Source organism: Primulina eburnea, chromosome 12 (genome assembly GCF_022965805.1).
Source record: "Primulina eburnea isolate SZY01 chromosome 12, ASM2296580v1, whole genome shotgun sequence".
Lineage (NCBI taxonomy): Eukaryota > Viridiplantae > Streptophyta > Magnoliopsida > Lamiales > Gesneriaceae > Primulina > Primulina eburnea.
Genome location: NC_133112.1, coordinates 28,671,502 through 28,693,366, shown reverse-complemented (window position 1 = coordinate 28,693,366; position 21,865 = coordinate 28,671,502). Strand labels below are relative to the sequence as shown.

General features: G+C 36.7%; 1 pseudogene; it reads right to left on the bottom strand.

Annotated features, from left to right (window-relative positions):
• Nucleotides 1–132: 132 nt before the first annotated feature.
• Nucleotides 133–21,276, bottom strand: LOC140806751 (leucoanthocyanidin reductase-like; annotated as a pseudogene).
• Nucleotides 21,277–21,865: the final 589 nt, after the last annotated feature.

The following is a 21,865-nucleotide window of genomic DNA, read 5'->3' as shown; positions in this document are numbered from 1 at the left end:
CCTTGAAGAAAATGTCGTGTGGGTGAAAGATGCCACCACACTTTTGTGGGATTATTATTTTCTCTTCAACCAAAATTACGCTCTTTATTTAAAAGTATGCAGTATACATTCAGTTGCAAGGTAACACTAATAAAAGTTTTGTTAAAACTGGTCCATGTAAACATTTTTCGAATGCGTATTAATGGATGTTTGATTTCTTGAAACATGTATATATATGAATAAATGTGGAACAACCTTTTGCAGCATCATGGTAAATGGTCTTCGGAGACGGTGATTCTTGGAAGATTTCTACCAATTTTCTTCTCCCACAAAGAAGCAAGCTCGTTAATATTTTTTGAGGTAGTTGCAGGATGGTCGAAAATGAAAGGATTTCTTCAGTGTACGAATGTCATCCGCAGCTTTGATCGTGGACTGGGCGACAAAATAAGCTACTTAATGCAAATGAATTAATGGCCTACATGATAAATCACCTCTCACACTACCATCTCCATAGCTTTGGAAACTATCCAAAGGTAGTGAGATCTCAGAAGGGTGTGTTTTATCATAGTAAGGCCATGAAGCTACAGAATTGCAACAAATATAGGTGTAGGTTATGCCTGCATCTTCAACTACTCGCCGGACTTTTCGTTTTTAGTTATACATGTTAGGTTATTTTAATTAAGTTATTTGAAATAATCTAACATTTGTGGTCATCATATCTCATCGTGATAAATACGAGAGACTTCTCATATTTATCAATAAGTAAATCAAGAATATTATCTGTATTAAGATGATGATAAAAGATTTAATTTATCATATCATGGATTTGATGTCATCAAGATAAGTCACAAATCAATTCAAAGGTTCTCGATGCTGGTTAGAGAGATCTTTAAATAGTGACGCTTGGGGTCCCTGAGTACACACACCGAAAATCACAACACCATTCATAGTGAGGTTTGGAGTACTTAGAAGACTCTCAAGCAACCTAAGGAATTCTCAAGGAGTATTCAAGGCGTTCTTCAAGTATTCAAGGTGTTCTTCATAATCAATGGCTGGAGGTAACATTTAGTTTATTATTCCGCATTCAGATTCATGTTATTAAGATTAAAACATGATTTATATGTCTAACATTTGGTATCAGAGCCTTAAGTTTTACCTCTATCTTGATAAAAATTCGAAATTTTTTTTTTTTTTGAAAAATTATATTTCCAAATTATGAATATTTTGCACGTTTGATATCATTGATGTTTTACATGTTTAAATTATTTGGATAATATATGTCAAAAATATTTTATTTATTTCCTTATCTTGCATGCAATTAAATATTATGTTAAAATTTTGTGCATATGAGGAAATTGTTCATATTAAATTATATTTGGATCCATAATTTTTATGAACAAATTAAGATATTTTATTCGAATATTCACAAATGAACAAATGATCCCACTTTATCATTACTTGTTAGGATCGGTTATTGACTAAGGAGTGTTTAGAAGGGGGGGTTGAATAAACACTTCTAGTAATTTAAATGTTTTTCGAAAAAGGTAGTTCACTTTTGTTACAAACTGAACTGAGTATCTTGTCTGTCAATTATCAATCAGTTAAACTGATTAAGCAGTTGCGGAAAATAAACTGATTGAAAGATAGAATATCTAACTGGAAGTAAAAAGCTAAAGTAAAGACAACACAATATGTTTCTGGATGTTCGGAGAATTGAATAACTCCTACGTCACCCCTTCTATCACAAGGATAGGATATTCACTAAAAGACTTTGATCGAGTACAACGCTTGTACAGACCTACTTCAGTTAGGACTTATCTATTGTCTGAACTGAAACTCTTAGTATAATACAATGATCTCTGTAAGTAACTGAACTTAGCACTTATCGAGTTATCAATATTTCACAGTGCTAGATTGCTCAATATGTAGCCTTTGATTGCTACGAATAGATCTGATGGGTGTGAGCAGAGATTTTTAACAGAGTAATGGCAAGTTTGAGATTGGTCAATCGTCACTTTTGTCAACTGCTCTTTAGTCATATTTATAGACTTATCTTTCAACGGTAATTTTGAATTCTCGTATCCGTTGATTACCTCCTTATCATTTCTTGGACAGAGTTCTTGATTGCCGCTTCATCATTTATTGTAAGACGGTGTATTAATCTCAATAGCCGAAATACTTTTTTCTATGCAGTGCGGCTTTCCACATTCAGTTGTTGTCTGATATGTCTTTTTGTCTGTTGAATGATCTTTCCCGAGGTATCATCAGTTGAGAAGCTTTAATGTTTTCGGCTCAATGTTTTAACTGATCAGTTCTCAACTGATCAGTTTGTGTCAACTGATTTTAGTTGAATGTTCAGCTGCCGAATATGCTTTCATGTATTAGTTGATTTTATGTTTTGTCAAACTCCAGAATTTAGTTTCCAACAATTTCCCCATTTATGGTGTTTGACAAAACCAAGAGATTTAACTCAGCTCGCAACTGAACATAGAATATTTGGATTTCTTGTAGAAGTCTGAGAAACTGGTATCAGTTGAAAATAATAGCTTGATTAATTCTTCTTCTAATTCTTTATCATAACTGAATCATAAAATAACTGGTCAAATGATATCAGTTTCTTCAGCTGCTTTCCCCCTTTTTGTCAAATACATCCATCTTGTCAGATAGCTTGCGAACGTGAGAAGAGAGGACCGTGACAGATGATGACATATTTTCAATAGCAGTAGTCATTGTGACTTGCAGTAGTTCAATTTTCCGAGATACAAGCGATTCCACATTGTTGACGCGTTGGTTAATCAATTCTTGAGTGGCAGTCAGACTGGACATGATACCTCTATTTTTCTGAATATCACCAACTGCAAAAGAGAGAGCAGTAACAGTAGATTGAATATCCTTCAGTCTTTTCAAGAATTCCTGATTTTCTTCCAATTTCAGACTGTGCGAAAGTTGTGTATTTTGAATTTTTGAAATGGCAGTAATGATTTGATTCATGCTGTCCTGCATATGTTGGACTTCTTCAAAAATGAGATCAAAATCTGCTGAAGATGGAGGATTGGATTGGCGAGAAGTGCTTGCATTACCCTTATCAAGTTCAGAAACGATCAAGGCTTGATCAGTTGAAACTATTTCAGTAACATTTCGAACTGAAGTATCATCAGCAGGGATTTCTGCTTGATCCTGAGATTTTGAGGAAGGATTTTGTTCAGTTGATGGTGGCACAACCTGAACTGATGTCTCTAGGGAATGATCGATTGAGTCATCTGGCATTTCTGTTGGTATAACCTGATCAACAGATTGATCTGGTGGAACAATTTCCTCTGAAGGAATAGTGACCTCTGGATGGGTTTGATCAACAGAATGATCTACTTTATCATGAACTGGTTCACTAAGGTTGGATTCGTCTACCACGGCTTGAATTACTTCATCAATATGAGCGAAAGTCAACTCAGCTTCAGTATATAGTTGTTGTTCAATAGGTGGTGAAGAAAGCTTATCAGAAATTGGCTCTTCAGTTGGAACAAGAACTAAAGCTGATGATGGTTCTGTAGTGTTAGAGGGTGCTTCTTCAACTAGTTCCACATCATCATCTGAATCTTCTTGGTAGACTACTAGCTCTTGATCCAATTCCCAAAATTTGATCCGAGAAAGTAGCCCTATAAGGTCAGTGTCAAGCTGAGTAATTACAGCTTGATCAGCATATGCAGTAGGACCAGTTGGCAAGTAATTGTTTTTAAGCTTAGCGACAAATTGAGCCAACTTCTTCGCTCTCATCTGATCAAAGAAATAACTTTTCCTCTCTAAGGCTTGAGCAATAGAGGCAGCTTTGACAGTTCGAAGAACAAAGGCCTCCAGCTTGATGAATTTTCGGAGCTCGGACTTTTCCTTCAGTTGCTTGGCAAAAACCTCAGTACGATAGCCTACCCAAGCATCATAGGACTTAGTTTTTGCAGCAGCAAAACTATTCACCTTTCCCCATACAAGATCAATATGAGTCTGAATCGGGTTGGAGGGTCTGGGTTCTTCAATCAATTTCCCTTTCCCTTTATCAGTACTCATGATATGAGGAATTTCCAGTCCAGTTCGAGTTGATTCAATTTGTTCTACAAATTTTATTCCTTTGGGTCTGGCAGGTGCTACACCAATTGGTCGAGGTATTTGAGTAACAGGAACCTGGGTCCTAACTGATTTCTTTATGGTACTTACTGAATCAGCTTGTGGGATAATCTGTAGAGGAACTGCTTCTATAGGCTGCTGATCAGTAAAGGAAATCATTTTGTCAGTAGAAATGGATACCTAAGAAGTGGTTTTAACCCTTTGAGTTCTTGGCTTTTTCGCAATTTGAGGTGATGATGTCTTTTCTGACTCTGATGGACTCAAAATCAACTTCCTTTTGGCAGCCTTCAGTTGAGATAACGTTTTGGTTTTCTTGACTGATTTGGTAGTCGCCTGATCAATTCCAATCTCCTTCTTAATCTTGACGAATTTGGCAGGAGAAATGTCCAGGTTGATTTTTGGTGGCATGGTGTTCTTTGCATTGAACACCTTGAATTTCGATAATCTTTCAGAATCAGCATCCACTAAACCTTTTACTTTCAAAAGATAACTGATTTGTACGGCAAAACCCTTGGATTGTTTTGACGACAAAAACATATTCTTCAGTATGTTGAAGATGAGTCGTTTCCAGTTGAATTTTTGATCAGTCATAATAGTAGTAATTGCTTGAAACTTTTCCAATGTAAGTGCAGCAAATGATCCTGCTTTTGCTAAGAGTCCTTTAGCAATTATATCAGCAAGCAACTGAATTTCATGTTTCAGTTCCTTCTTAGGATCGGAAACTTTAATTTTCCGTCCATCAGCAGATAAAAGGATTTGCATTTCATCAATATCAGATGTTTTGACATCCGAAAGTTGTGCTAATCCGTCACAAGGTAAAGAAAATAATTCCCCAAAAGAATCTTCAGATATAGTCAGCAACTGATCATTAACAGTAGAGTTTATGATAGCTTTTGAGTCAACTTTGCCAGAGGAATAGAAATCTTGAAGTTCTTTTGGATATATATCCTGCGATGATTGTCCCAGAAATGTTCTCAGACCAGCATTTTCGAGTTTTTGAAACACCTTTTTGACCTCATCATCTCCGAAAGATAAAACGGATCCAAAATTGATTGTCATAGCATTAAGCATGTAAGCGGGAATCTGAGTCGTTATTTCGTATTGGGTGATTTGCTGAAAGAGAAATTTAGAGAAGATATTTGTTCTTACTTTCGGCAGTTTGTGAATAATCAAAAAGTAGAACTGAAATGAAGCGGGCAATTGTACATATGTTCGTGACTATTCAAATTTTTGGACACGTGTCAGTCCGTAAATAATTTGTGTTTTTCAAAAAAATAATGTACGCGTGCCATGTGTGTGCAATTTTGAGCGGTTAAAAATGTGTACACGTTGTAAACTTAAATTCATCATGATTTAGCAGATAGTCACGTCATTTGATTTTGAATATAATAGGTTTAATTTATTAACTTTGATGAGAAGATTAGTAGAATTTTCAACTGAACGATCAGTTAGGAAAAACTGAGTCCTTTCAGTTAGGAATTCACTAACAACTGTCTTCTCAGTTAATCTCTTAGACCATCATTCCCCCTAAATAAATGCATTAAAGAAAAATGACGGCAATAGACAGTAATGATTAAAGACGAGTATAGTGCTTGGCATATCAATCGTCACAGAGAGAAGCGTCCTTTCGTTTTCCTTGTCCTTGCCTATAAATAAGACTGAAAAGTTAGTCACAAGTATCAGCAGAAAAGTTTTAAGAAGAAATGGCAGGAGCAAGTAGTTCAAGCGTCGTTCCAGTTTCACTTGAGGCACAAAAAGCTGCGATAGAAGACAAGGTCTTCTATGCTAGTCTTCCCTACTGAGAAGAATTACTGGAGCTGGAGCTCCTGTACAACTCAGGAAGGGTTACCACCTTTAGGCGGATGGCCCAGTTGAGAGAAGTGCGTGAGCACTTAAAAATTTCTGCAGAGGTGGATGCCTTCAAGGAGGGCCACCTTTATGAATTGATGTTGCGTAAGGAGTTGGAGACTCTTAACAGCATCACATCTTCACATAGTTTCTGCAAAACTTCTTCCCCAGCACTAACTGCTTGGATGAACATGTGGATAGCTAGTGTGAAGGAAATTTATGATCATGTAATCCTATCAAATATTTATGGATGAATGAAATATTTATTTTGATTAATGTGTCATTTTATTTTGTTTTTGTGCACAATGATCTGCGATGAGATATAAACACTTAAACGCTAACTGATATCAGTTGTGATAAACAAATAAACTGATAAACGATTAATTTTAATAAGTTGGTTATAATATTCAAACTAATATGAGTTATTAATAATTAACTCATAATTAAAAATCCTTGGTAAATAGGAAAGACATATTTAATGATTTAAAACTCTTCGGCTTCTTCATTTTCCTATAAATAGTGATCACAATGGGATATATTATCAGTAAAACTTTTAATATGTCGGATTCTGATACAGGCAGTAGCACTCATGTTCATGTGACTGATCAGTCAGCCCCTCGTTTAGCTGAAATTAAAAGAAAAATGGAGAAATATGTCTTTCAAAAGGTACTGACAACCTGGGAAAAAATTCAAGAGTTGAAGAATGTAAGTGACAGTGGTGTCATTCCTACTCGTGCTCAGGAAAGGAGAGCACTGAAATATCTTGCTCGTTTTGAGGTTAGCCATGTTAGAGAGTTGGTGGAGGATAAATGTCTTTTAGAGGCACTGCTGTGGAAGGAATGGCATGTTGTTGATAAAATTTCGAAGTCTAGAGCATTTGCCAGAGTTCGGATCTATGAGTTGAATGATTGGGTTAGAGCATGGCTAGATACAGTTGGATCTATGATTTCTTCTGTAAATTGGGAATGTTGGTATTCTTAATGAAATATTATTCTTAATTTATTGTGTTCTTATTTTCTGTTTTTAATTCTATTGAAGAAGTTATATTTCTAATAATATTTAAGATAAATCAATTAAACCAAGAATGTTTCGAAAATAAGAAAACTTAGCCTCTGGTAGTGGTTTTGTGAAGATGTCTGCTGCTTGTTGTTCCGTTGAGACATACTCCAATCTGATGTTCTTCTTCAGTGCATGATCCCTGATGAAGTGATGTCTGACATCTATGTGCTTGGTTCTGGAGTGAAGAACTGGGTTATATGTTATAGCGATTGTACTTGTGTTGTCACAGAATATCGGTGACTCCTTTGCATCGACACCATAGTCTTTCAGTTGTTGCTGAATCCAAAGCAGTTGTGCACAGCAGCTTCCAGCAGCAAGATATTCTGCTTCAGTTGTGGAAGTTGCTATGGATGTTTGCTTTTTACTGAACCAAGAGATCAGTCTGTCTCCTAGAAACTGACATGATCCACTTGTGCTTTTTCGATCAAGCCTGCATCTTGCATAATCTGCATCTGAATAGCCAACTAAATTGAAAGATGAGTCTTTAGAGTACCATAAACCAACATTTTCCGTGCCCTTAAGATATCTCAAGATACGTTTGGCCGCGGAAAAATGTGATTGCTTAGGGTTAGCTTGAAATCTTGCACATATACAAACAGCAAACATAATATCAGGACGACTAGCAGTTAGGTACAATAAAGAACCTATTAAACCTCTGTAAAGTGTCGTCTCAACTGATATTCCCCCTTGATCAGTATCTAATTTAACTGATGAGCTCATTGGAGTACTTGCTGTTGAACAAGATTCCATGCCAAATTTCTTCAGCAATTCCTTGGTATATTTTGTTTGACTAATAAATGTTCCTGAATCCAGTTGCTTCACTTGTAAACCAAGAAAGAATGTCAGCTCACCCATCATGCTCATCTCGAACTTTTCCTGCATCAACTTAGCAAATTTCTTGCATAATTTGGGGTTAGTTGACCCAAATATAATATCATCAACGTAGATTTGAACAAGTAAGATATGATCGTTTTTCGAGAATTTAAACAAAGTCTTATCAACTGATCCAACAGTAAAATCATGATCAGTTAGGAATTTTGATAGGGTTTCATACCAAGCTCGTGGAGCTTGTTTGAGACCATACAATGCCTTGTTCAAATAATAAACATGATCAGGGAAATTATGATTGATAAAACCTGGAGGTTGTTCAACGTAGACTTCTTCCTGCAATTGGCCATTTAGGAATGCACTTTTCACATCCATTTGATAGACTTTAAAGTTCTTGAAAGATGCATAAGCAAGAAATATTCTGATTGCCTCCAGTCTTGCAACTGGTGCAAATGTCTCATCATAATCTATCCCTTCTTCTTGTCTATAGCCTTGTGCTACGAGCCTTGCTTTGTTGCGCACAACTGAACCGTCTTCGTTCAGTTTGTTCCTGTATACCCACTTTGTACCTATAACAGTTTTAGAAACTGGTCTTTGAACTAAGTTCCAGACATTGTTATGGACAAACTGATTTAGCTCTTCTTGCATTGCATTAATCCAATTAGGGTCAGCAAGAGCTTCGTCAGTTTTCTTTGGTTCTAATTGAGATACAAAAGCTGAATGAATAAATAGATTGAGCACCTGATTTCTGGTTCTTACTGGATCAGATGGGTTACCTATTACCAGTTCTAGAGGGTGTGATTTCTTCCATCTAAATTCAGCATTTGTTGCTTCACAGCCAGCAAATTCTTCGTTGGGTAACTGAATGTTTTCAGTTTCAGTTGGAACTGATTCAGTTGATAATTGATTTCCATTAGTTTGCTCCATCAACTGATTGTCAAGATTTGCTTCCAATTCAGCTGGTTGATCCAATATCTCAGGTTCAGGTGTATGAAAGATATTCTGATTATTACGATCTTCGTCTGAGTCATCATCTTCCAGACTGATATCTGTAAAACGATCAGCTAGCTCAACTTGATCAGTTGGCTTATCGATTAGTGCAGTTTCATCAAAATCAACGTGTGCATATTCTTCAACATTCAAAGTTTTCTTATTAAATACTCTGTAAGCTATGCTAACTGATGAATATCCAAGGAATATTCCTTCTGCATATTTGACATCGAATGCTTTTAGATAATTTTTACCATTGTTATGAATAAAGCATCTACAGCCAAATATTTTGAAGTAAGTGATTATGCTTTTTCTTCCATGCCAGATCTCATATGGTGTTTTCTTGTGATTTTTATTAATCATTGATATGTTCTGAGTGTAGCATGCAGTGTTTATTGCTTCTGCCCAAAATCTTTGAGAAATACCTGAATCAACAAGCATCGTTCTAGCAGCTTCCTTAAGAGTCCGATTCCTTCTCTCAGCTACACCGTTTTGCTGAGGTGTCATTGCTGCTGAGAACTCATGCTTGATTCCAGTATTTTCTAAAAAGTTTGAAAGTGTTTGATTGATGAATTCAGTTCCTCGATCAGATCTGATTCGATCAATCCCAACTGATTTTTCATTTAAAAGTCTTTTGAAAAGTTTAATCAGTTGTGCAGCAGTATGGTCTTTGGATTTGAGAAATATAACCCAAGTAAATCTTGAAAAGTCATCTACGACCACTAAGGTGTATTTCATTCCCCCTAAGCTCATGATTGGTATTGGACCAAAGAGATCAATGTGCAATAATTCTAAGCATCGGGATGAAGATTTACAGCCTTTGTTTTTGAAAGAGGATCGAACTTGTTTTCCATACTGACATGCTGAACAAAGTTTTTCTTTTGAAAAATTTATTTTGGGCAAACCAGTTACAAGTTCATGCTTACTCAGATAAGCAATAGATTTAAAATTTAAATGATTTAACCGTTTATGCCACAACCAGTTTTGAGATGATTTAGACGCAATAAAGCATACTGGTGTATAAGGTTGATCATTCCAACTAACTTTGTAAGTGTTTCCACACCTTTTGCCAGTTAGAATAATCTCTTCAGTTGTGTTTTTGACTGAACAAGAGTGTTTGTCAAACTGAACTGAGAATCCATTATCGCATAACTGACTAATGCTTATCAGATTATACTTAAGATTCTCGACTAATAAAATATCATTAATGGTGAAGTTACCATGGATAAGCTTACCCTTACCCACAGTTTTACCTTTGGAATTATCCCCAAAACTGATGTTTGGACCATTGTATTTGACCAGTTGTGACAATAAGTTTGAATCTCCTGTCATGTGTCGTGAACATCCACTGTCCAGATACCATATTGATCCAATACTTGTTCCTGTTGCCTGCATTTAAACACAAAATAAGATTCTGGTACCCTTTTCTATTTGGGTCCATAGTTGATTAGTCCTTTTGGAATCCAGACTTGAATCAGTTTAACTGACTGTCCTGTTGCTGTATTCCATATAGTCCTTCCCTGTCTGTGTGTGCTTGGTGTATAGTGTGGGGATGATGTGACATGTGTTTTGTTCTTTTTCAACTGATTGTTCAGCCGATATCTTTTATGAACTGTCTTACTATTGTAGTAGTTTGAGTAGCCATATGAATATTTCCTGCTGAGAGTTTTCGGTTGCTGATTCCATGAGTCAGTCTTACCCTTTGGAGTATATCCAATTCCACATCTCATGCCTTTATTCATATTCTGAGATGGCTGTTCTGTAGTAGCCCGAATTCCAAATTGGGTAATTAACGGATTAATGGTGATTAAGAAGGTTTAATGTGTAATTTTGACCGTGGTCATGATCGGACGGACCGAAGATGGTTCGGTAGCACCGAAGAGTTCGGACGATCCGAAGTGAGTTCGGTGGATCCGATCATGAGGTGTCAAGAGCCGATGGACACGTGGGAGTTCGGACGTTCCGAAGTGTAGGTTCGGTGGATCCGATCATGAGGTGTCAAGAGCCGATGGACACGTGGGAGTTCGGACGTTCCGAAGTCTAGGTTCGGTGGATCCGATCGTGAGGTGTCAAGAGCTGATGGACACGTAGGAGTTCGGACGTTCCGAAGTGGGTTCGGTGGATCCGAACATAGCCTATAAATAGTGCTCGGAATTCCTCATTTTGGATGGCAAGTTCTTGAAGTTGTGTCTCATTTTGAGAGGTTTGGAAGGTTTCTAGGGTTAGTTGTCGGTCGAGCGATAGCCAAGAGCTGCCAGGATTGGTAGTGTAGCGACGCCTGAGTTACGAGGCAATCGACATCAAAGGGCTGTCGACGGACGAAGGTAAACCCTAAACCTTTGGTAGTACTGGTTTTGCTAGTTGAGCATGGTAGTATTGTTCATTGGGTATGCTTTTGATGCGTAGGCTTGTTCTAGACCTGATTAGCGGTGTTGCGTAAGGCTAGGCTTGCTGTGATAGAGGTACGAAAGTACTATCCGAGATATCCTGGTCGAGTATACATTCTTATATGTGTTGCATGATTATGTGGTGCATTGATATATGTCACGTTTTATGATGCATGTTGCATTTCATGTTGAGCCGTATCTCCTTCGAGATAGCCTTTACTGTTGAGCTGTATCTCTTTCGAGATAAGCTATATCTTGTGGGGCCGCTCAGCCCTGTCTTGTCTTGTGGACGCATGGACACCGAGAGTACACAGTGGCCGACGGGTCGGGAGGGCTTCGGTGATCCGGGACATTTTAGGTCCACGTCTGTTCTTGTAGTGGATGCAGTGACCCAGAGGAGTACCGCGCGGCACTATCCACTTGGCGCCTCTAGACTGAGCATTTTGAGATCCTTTGTTACTCCTGTTTCTTGACTACCCTGGTATCATATCATAGCATGTGCATTTCATATAGGCTTGTATACTCATACTTTTGTACTGGGCGTTCTTATCGCTCACGTCCTCGGTTTTTGTTTATCTTGGACACCCCATTCCCACGGGGCAGGCCTCAGGTTGGACAGCTCAGGAGGAGGAGGAGGAGGAGGACGTTGAGTAGCTGGTTGGTTTAGTTCTTCGGTATCTCTTTGATTCGTTATGGTTGTACCGTATATTTCAGTTTAAGTTGAGTTGTTCTGGATTTTCAATTGGGTTGTATAACTATCGTTTGTTGGCCTTTTCCGCTGTTATCTCTGATTATTATTAATTAAGTTAATTGCATGCTTAGTTCTTGATTAGTAGGTGATTCTGGAACGGGTCACTACATGTTCAGTCGGTTTGCTCGACTCTTCTTGATTTTGTACCATAACTGATTTTACAAAGTGAATATATTTCCCTTTGTTCATATTCAGTTTTGGTTGAGTATCTTGGGAAGACAAATCATCTTTACCACAGAATCCTAAACCAGTTTTATCATCAACTGATTTCTGAGAGTTCTGTATATTAGTTAAAGTTTTAGATGATTTGTTCCAAACTTGAATGAGCTCATTGAGCTTTGTATTTTCAAGCGACAATTTTTGAATCATTGATTGATTCCTGCTTCTTTCATCAGTGAGTTTAGCAATCTCCCTTTTCAGACTCAACATTTCAACTGATTCATCAGTTTTTGTTTTATTGTCTTTGGGATCATTTTGCTTTGCTCTGAGTTTTTCAAATGATAAAGCAAGCTTTTGATACTCATTGACCATGTCATGAAGAGTTGAGATGAGTTCTTCTCGTGTAAAATCAATAGAGCTAAAATCAAATACCTGCTCGCAGCTTGATTGATCTTCTAGGTTATCTGCCATTAGACATGTTACTTCTTCCTCATCCTCACTTGAACTGCAAGAGCTTTCTAGATCTGACTCTTCGCTGTCAGTTTCTGCCCATTTGGCTTTGCTGTATTCAGCTAGAAGTACTTCATGTCTCTTCTTGTAAGGCTTCTTTTCGTCTTTAGACCTTCTTTTGTGTTCATACATCTTTTTCTTTCTTTCAGTTGAGATTTGATTATCCTTTTTAGGCTTTGGACAGTTGGCAATAAAGTGACCGGATTTGCCACAGTTGAAACATACATTAGTCTCTTCTCTGGAGTTGTTTCTTTGGTAGTATTTCTGAAAATTTCCTTGATTTTTCCTCATGAATCTTCCAAATTTCTTAATGAATAGAGACATGGCATCATTGCTCAGCTGATCAGCAGTTTTCTCAACTGAACCAGTTGATTCATTTCTAACAGCAGTCAAGGCAGTAATTGCTGCTGGAGTAGATGGTTCTCCTTCTCGAGTTTGAAGTTCAAACTCATATGCTTTTAGATCTGCAAATAAATCATGAAGTTCAACTTTGTTAAGATCTTTGGATTCCCTCATTGCCATAGTTTTGACATCCCATTCTTTGGGAAGTCCTCTGATTACTTTCAACGCTACTTCTTTATTTGTATACACTTTTCCAAGTGTATTTAGTTCGTTGATGATACAGCTTGTTCTTTCATCATGCTCATCCATTGTTTCTCCCATCTTCATTCTGATGTTGTCGAACTTCTGCATAGCAACTGAAAGTTTGTTTTCTTTTGTTTGATCATTTCCTTCGCAAAGTTGAATTAACTTCTCCCAAATTTCTTTGGCGGTTTTGCACATTTTGATCTTACTGAACGTTACTTTGTCCAGTGTCTTATACAATATGTCTTTTGCAACGTTGTCTAGATTTGCCTTTCTTTTGTCCTCTGTAGTCCACTCATCTCGAGGCTTTTCAATTCGGTGAGGTGCCCCTTCAGTAATAGCAACAGCTGTGTTTGCTTTCAAAATTTTCATGGGTCCGTCAGTTATGACGTATCACATGTCATCGTCTTGTGCAGCTAGATGAGCCTGCATTCTGATTTTCCAATCATCAAAATCTTCCCTGGAGAACATTGGAATCTTATTGAATGAAGACATAGTGATTAGATTGAAGATAGATAATCTTTGACAGGATATGCCTCGCTCTGATACCACTTGTTAGGATCGGTTATTGACTAAGGAGTGTTTAGAAGGGGGGGTTGAATAAACACTTCTAGTAATTTAAATGTTTTTCGAAAAAGGTAGTTCACTTTTGTTACAAACTGAACTGAGTATCCTGTCTGTCAATTATCATTCAGTTAAACTGATTAAGCAGTTGCGGAAAATAAACTGATTGAAAGATAGAATATCTAACTGGAAGTAAAAAGCTGAAGTAAAGACAACACAATATGTTTCTGGATGTTCGGAAAATTGAATAACTCCTACGTCACCCCTTCTATCACAAGGATAGGATATTCACTAAAAGACTTTGATCGAGTACAACGCTTGTACAGACCCACTTCAGTTAGGACTTATCTATTGCCTGAACTGAAACTCTTAGTATAATACAATGATCTCTGTAAGTAACTGAACTTAGCACTTATCGAGTTATCAATATTTCACAGTGCTAGATTGCTCAATATGTAGCCTTTGATTGCTACGAATAGATCTGATGGGTGTGAGCAGAGATTTTTAACAGAGTAATGGCAAGTTTGAGATTGGTCAATCGTCACTTTTGTCAACTGCTCTTTAGTCATATTTATAGACTTATCTTTCAACGGTAATTTTGAATTCTCGTATCCGTTGATTACCTCCTTATCATTTCTTGGACAGAGTTCTTGATTGCCGCTTCATCATTTATTGTAAGACGGCGTATTAATCTCAATAGCCGAAATACGTTTTTCTATGCAGTGCGGCTTTCCACATTCAGTTGCTGTCTGATATGTCTTTTTGTCTGTTGAATGATTTTTCCCGAGGTATCATCAGTTGAGAAGCTTTAATGTTTTCGGCTCAATGTTTTAACTGATCAGTTCTCAACTGATCAGTTTGTGTCAACTGATTTTAGTTGAATGTTCAGCTGCCGAATATGCTTTCATGTATTAGTTGATTTTATGTTTTGTCAAACTCCAGAATTTAGTTTCCAACATTACTCCGATAAAAGAGAAAAACTGTTGAGAAGCTATCACTTTCATGAAAATTTGATCCTCACCTTATCACTACTCTTGATAAAAGAGAAAAACTGCTGAGGAATCCTGATTTTCACGAAAATGTGATTCTCACTTTATCACTACTCTTATTTAAGAGAAAAACCGATGGGAGCATATTTGTTCATATTAAGTAAAAAAGTGAATGTAAAGTGAAAAATTTTGGCTTATTAAGAAATAATAAATATGAAATGCACATGAAAACATAATTTGAGGGAGTTTTCATGGACCGGTTTAAATTGCCTTGACTAGCCACCGGTATCCTTGATAAACGTTGTTCTGTCTAGGAGTTAGGTATTTAAAGGGCCTTAGCCCTACCTATCTTCCTGGGAGTACTCTTGAAAAATGTTGATTGTGTTATTAAATAATTATTATATATTTAAGTGCCAAAATTTTGTCTAGTGAACCGTGTAATTTTAAATAATTGAGGCTTAGCCACAGCACCCTTAATTATGCAAAATTATACATCAAGTTGAATTGGATCACCTTATGGACGAAATTGTAATTAATTATGTAAATATAATAAATTTTACCCCACAGGGACTTTTATTATATTTATGTGATTAATTAGGATAAAAATTTCAAAAACTGTTTTTCTTAATTTACCCACAGGAGTTAAGGAAAATTATTCTTGATAGTTTTATTATATAATTGCATAAAATCTAATAGAATTAAAATTTTAGCCCTCAGGCAAATTTTATGTCACTAGATTTTATACATGATTTACATTGGTAAACATGAAATTTCCTCAAAATATTTGTAATAAGCATGTTTATTATATTTATTGCAGTAAAACCTGTTTATTCCTCAATGGGGATAATTACAAAGTCTGGAAGGAAAGAATTCTCCTTCAATTGGCATGGATGGATATTGACTATGCCATAAGGAAAAACGAACCAGCTGCCATACATGAAACTAGTGAACCTGATGATGTCGATCTTTATGAAATGTGGGAGCGATCTAATCGTCTCTGCGTTATGTTCATAAAGACTAAGATATCGGTTGGCATTCGTGGTTCGATTGAGAGGTATGAAAAGGTCAAGGACCTACTTAAGGCAATTGATGAACAATTTGCAACTTCAGACAAGGCCCTTGCCAGCACCCTAATAATGGAGTTCTCTTCGTTAAGGCTCATAAGTGTGAAAGGTGTGCGAGAGCATATCATGAAAATGAGGGACATAGCGGCTCGATTAAAAACTCTTGAAGTGACCATATCTGATAACTTTCTTGTGCACTTCATTTTATGCACTCTTCCACAGCAATATGGACCTTTCAAAATTTCTTATAACACACATAAGGATAAATGGTCAATTAATGAATTAATGACCATGTGTGTTCAAGAGGAAGGAAGGTTGTTGATGGAAAAGAGCGATAATGTTCTTATGACTGCACATGGAAAGTTTAAAAAGCAAGCAAAAGTCAAAGGGAAAGGGAAAGGAATAATTCCACATCAACCTGACATCAAGAAAGAATCCTAGTGTTTCTTCTGTAAAAAGAAGGGACACATGAAGAAGGATTGCACCAAATTCAAGGATTGGCTTGATAAGAAAGGTATTAATACTTCATTTGTTTGTTATGAATCTAATATGGTTGATACGATTTATAACACATGGTGGATTGACTCTGGTTCTACAATCCATGTCACAAATACCTTGCAGGGTATACAAAGCCTAAGGAAGCCAGTGGGAAGTGAGCGGAGCATCTATTCTGGAAACAAGATGCGTTCACATGTGGAGGCTATAGGACTTGCAATTTAATATTGAACAGTGGTTTTAATTTAATTTTGGAGAAAACATTTTATGTTCCAAGTTTTTCTAGAAATTTAATTTCCATTTCAAGCCTTGTACCGTTTGGATACTCATTTAGTTTTTTAGATAAATCTATGAATTTATTTTATAAATCGAATATCGTTGGGAATGGTACAATGAATGATGGTCTTTTTTCAATTTCTTTGCAAAATGATATCAAAACCACTATGCATGTTCAAGCAGGTATTAAAAGATGTGTTATAAATGAGGATTCCTCTATATTGTGGCACCGGAGATTGGGCCATATCTCCATAGAGAGGATTAAAATATTAGTAAATGATGGAGTACTGAGTACTTTAGACTTTACTAATTTTAAGACTTGTGTGGACTGCATTAAGGGTAAGCAGACCAACAAATCCAAAAGGGGTGCCAAGAGGAGTACCAAATTATTAGAGATCATACATACAGATATATGTTGTCCAGAAATGGACATGCATGATCCGAAATATTTCATCACCTTCATTGATGATTACTCACGATACATGTATATCTACTTGCTTCATAATAAGCACGAAGCATTGGATGCCTTTAAAGTTTTTAAGGCTGAAGTAGAAAAACAATGTGATAAACAAATTAAGATCGTGAGGTCTGATAGAGGTGGTGAATATTATGGTAGATACACTGAAAATGGACAAGCTCTTGGGCCATTTGCGAAGTTTCTTCAAGAAAATGGGATTGTTGCCCAATATACCATGCCTGGTACTCCGGACCAAAATGGTGTGGCTGAAAGAGGAAACCGAACATTGATAGATATGGTTAGAAGTATGAGGAGTAACTCAAAACTTCCCAAGACCTTGTGGATTGAAGCTCTTAAAACGGCAGTGTATATATTAAACCGAGTTCCAACCAAGGCTGTCCCAAAGACGCCATTTGAATTATGGAAAGGTTGGAAACCGAGTTTACAACATATACGCATTTGGGGATGCCCGTCTGAAGTGAGAATATACAACCCACAAGAAAAGAAACTGGATCCAAGAACCATAAGTGGATATTTCATTGGGTATGCCGAAAAATCCAAGGGATACAGATTCTATTGTCCATCTCATAGCACTAGAATTGTGGAGTCAAGAAATGCGAAATTTCTTGAGAATGACTTGATTAGTGGGAGTGATCATATGCAAGATATAATTCTTGAAAATGATCACATTAATGTTCAACCCTCTTATTCAATTAATCAATTGGATGCCCTCGCACCCTCAAGAACCAACGGGTGATGGACAACCAATTGTTGAAGATCCACAAAATGCTGATGAAAATCTAGTCGATCAAACTGTCAATGAGGAACAAGAAACAATTAATCAAGAAGTTCCTCAATATGATAACTTAAGAAGATCAACTAGAACAAGAAAATCAGCAATACCTAGTGACTATATTGTGTATTTGCAAGAATCGGACTTTAAACGTAGGAGCCGAAAATGATCCTGAAACGTTTTCACAAGCCATAAGCTGTAGTGAATCAAAATTATGGTATGATGCCATGAAGGAAGAAATGAATTCAATGGCATCAAATCGAGTCTGGGATCTTGTTAAGTTGCCTGATGGTGCAAGGACCATTGGATGTAGATGGGTCTTCAAAACAAAGAAAGACTCATTGGGCAACATTGAAAGATATAAAGCAAGACTCGTTGCTAAGGGATTCACTCAAAGGGAAGGAATCGACTATAATGAGACTTTTTCTCCTGTCTCTAAAAAGGATTTTCTTCGTATAATTATGGCATTAGTTGCACATTTTGACCTCGAGTTGCAACAAATGGATGTGAAAACGGTTTTTCTCAATGGTGATCTAGAGGAAGAGGTTTATATGAAACAACCAGAAGGATTTTCCTCTAGTGATGGTGAGCAATTGGTGTGCAAGCTTAAGAAATCCATATATGGATTGAAGCAAGCCTCCCGTCAATGGTATATAAAATTTCATGATGTCATCTCTTCATTTGGTTTTGTCGAGAACATCATGGATCAATGTATATACCAGAAGGTCAGTGGGAGTAAGATTTGTTTCCTTATCCTATATGTGGATGATATATTACTTGCAACCAATAATAAGGGATTACTATATGAGGTGAAACAATTTCTATCTAAAAACTTTGATATGAAGGATATGGGTGATGCATCTTATGTCATTGGCATCAAGGTACATAGAGATAGATCTCGAGGGATCTTAGGATTATCTCAAGAAACCTACATCAACAAAGTTTTAGATAGATTTCGAATGAAAGATTCTTCACCGAGTATAGCCCCTGTTGTGAAGGGCGACAAGTTCAGCTTGGACCAATGCCCGAAAAATGACTTTGAAAAGGAACAAATGAAGAACATACCTTATGCTTCTGCTGTTGGAAGCTTGATGTATGCTCAAGTTTGTACTAGACCTGACATATCATACATAGTTGGAATGTTAGGGAGATATCAGAGTAATCCAGGTATGGATCACTGGAAAGCTGCAAAGAAAGTGATGAGGTACCTTCAAGGGACCAAAGACTACATGCTTACATTCAGACGGACTCAGAATTTGGAAGTTTTTGGCTACTCTGATTCAGACTACGCTGGCTGCATTGATTCAAGAAAATCCACTTCTGGATATATTTTCTTGCTAGCTGGTGGAGCTGTATCTTGGAGAAGCGCAAAGCAGACTTTGACTGATACTTCCACTATGGAGGCTGAGTTCGTATCCTGTTTTGAGGCCACCTCACATGGTTTTTGGATGAAGAGTTTCATTTCAGGGCTTAGAATCGTGGATTCCATTTCTGGGCCATTGATGTTATTCTGCGACAATTCAGCTGCTGTTTTTATGGCTAAGAATAATAAAAGTGGAAGTCGAAGCAAGCACATCGACATTAAATATTTAGCCATAAGAGAACGTGTTAAAGATAAGACAGTGATTATCGAACACATTAGCACTGAATTGATGATTGCTGATCCTTTGACTAAGGGCATGCCACCACATAAATTTAAGGATCATGTAGAGAGTATGGGACTTGGTTCCTCCATGTAATTTTTGTTATAAGAACAAATTCAGTTATTAATGAAACTCTGATATTTTTCTCATATTTTTTGGTATACGCATTCATTGATTTGAGAAATATCACTAAAGTTGGACCTAGAATAAAACATTGGGTTTTATTCATTAAGTTATATTAAGGAATATGTTATATGTGATACATGGAAGATAATACTCAGTATAAGAGGACTAATCGCTATGATTCATGTATTTGTTTCTTAAACTTTGGATGATGACTAATTTCTTGATTATTATGTTATTTGAAATATGAAGACCAAGTGGGAGAATGTTAGGTTATTTTAATTAAGTTATTTGAAATAATCTAACATTTGTGGTCATCATATCTCATCGTGATAAATACGAGAGACGTCTCATATTTATCAATAAGTAAATCAAGAATATTATCTGTATTAAGATGATGATAAAAGATTTAATTTATCATATCATGGATTTGATGTCATCAAGATAAGTCACAAATCAATTCAAACGTTCTCGATGATGGTTAGAGAGATCTATAAATAGTGACGCTTGCACACACCGAAAATCACAACACCATTCATAGTGAGGTTTGGAGTACTTAGAAGACTCTCAAGCAACCTGAGGAATTCTCAAGGAGTATTCAAGGCGTTCTTCAAGTATTCAAGGTGTTCTTCATAATCAATGGCTGGAGGTAACATTTAGTTTATTATTCCGCATTCAGATTCATGTTATTAAGATTAAAACATGATTTATATGTCTAACATTGCTCAGCCCTGGCTCCACCGGGTCAGCCTGATCCAAGTCGCGCCGGATGGCAAGAACCTCTGCAACTCCAAACATTTCATTGATCACTCATGTCAAATTTTTGTTTTCAGTATCTCATACATTGATTATTAACTAAATTTAAAAGTCATGTAACTAAGGAAATCATAAATGTATAGACTAATATAAACGTTAGTAAACTTAATGGTCCTAACGGCTAGGATGGCTTGGATGAGGACCAATTGATCAAGAATGTTAGCACCACCCACCGCTGATATTACTATATCTATCATTTGTTTGTTTTTTTTAGTATTTCCTTCATCAATTCTTGGTCGTTTATGGCACCCTACATTATTTTCTTCATCAATTCTTGGTCTTTTATGGCTGTTAGTTGGTATTAGTTAATCTACACACAATAGGCATAAAAGTGTTAGCCACTATAATAAGTTTTTTACCTTCTTGTATTTAATCTCACAATTGTATAGATAAAGTGTAAGGGATTTGAGAAATAAAAGAGAACGGTTTTTCCCTTCACACAGCAGTATTCAACATGGTATCAGAGCATTGAAGATCAACACGTTTCTCAATTCTATTGAGATTGAGTTCGGGATTTTTTTCCGCTAGCTTCACGATTAATAGTGCAGAAGAATTTTATTTTGAAGATGGCTGTGAATCCTAATTTCAACGATCCACTATTCTTCCATCCCTCAGACACTCTAGGTATGAATCTCGTCACTGATCAATTGATAGGTACTGAGAACTATGGTGTGTGGAGTCGCGTGATGTTAATTGTGTTGCACGCAAAGAATAAAAACGGATTCATTGAAGGCACATGTACGCATCCGATCGCTAGATCTTCTACAGTGAAACAATGGGAGAGATGTAATGCTCTGGTCCTGTCTTGGATCATCAATATGGTTTCCAAAGATATATTTTGAGGCATTGTGTATGCCACTGAAGCATCTGTGATATGGTCTGATTTAAAAGAGCAATTTGATAAGGTAAATGGATCACATATTTTTACTGTGCATCGAGAAATTGGAAGACTCACACAAGGAGAGAGTACAATTTCAGTCTATTTTTGCAAATTGAAACAATTGTGGGATGAATACTTTTCCTTAGTAACTCTACCTTCTTGTGAGTGTGCAACCGTTCGGAAATATCTTGAACATGATCAGCAACAGCGGCTCCTTCAATTTTTGATGGGATTAAATGGGAGCTATCTTCAGATTCGAAGCCAAATTCTCATTATGACCCCTCTACCGACTGTGGGACAAGCGTTTTCGATAATCTCTCAAGAAGAATCTCATCGTGCTATATTTTCTGTAGATTCTCCAGCTGCGGTATTTTTTTCTCATCAAAATCGTAGAGATCCACAGGCGAAGGAAGTTCTCAAGTGAGACTATTGCAATTGGAATGGTCACACGCGAGGTACTTGTTATCAGCTTAATGGATATCCTCTAGGTCATAAAATGTTCAAACCTCAAGGCAAGGGTGTTCCTCAGAAAGTCGTGAAGAATAGAAGGCAACAA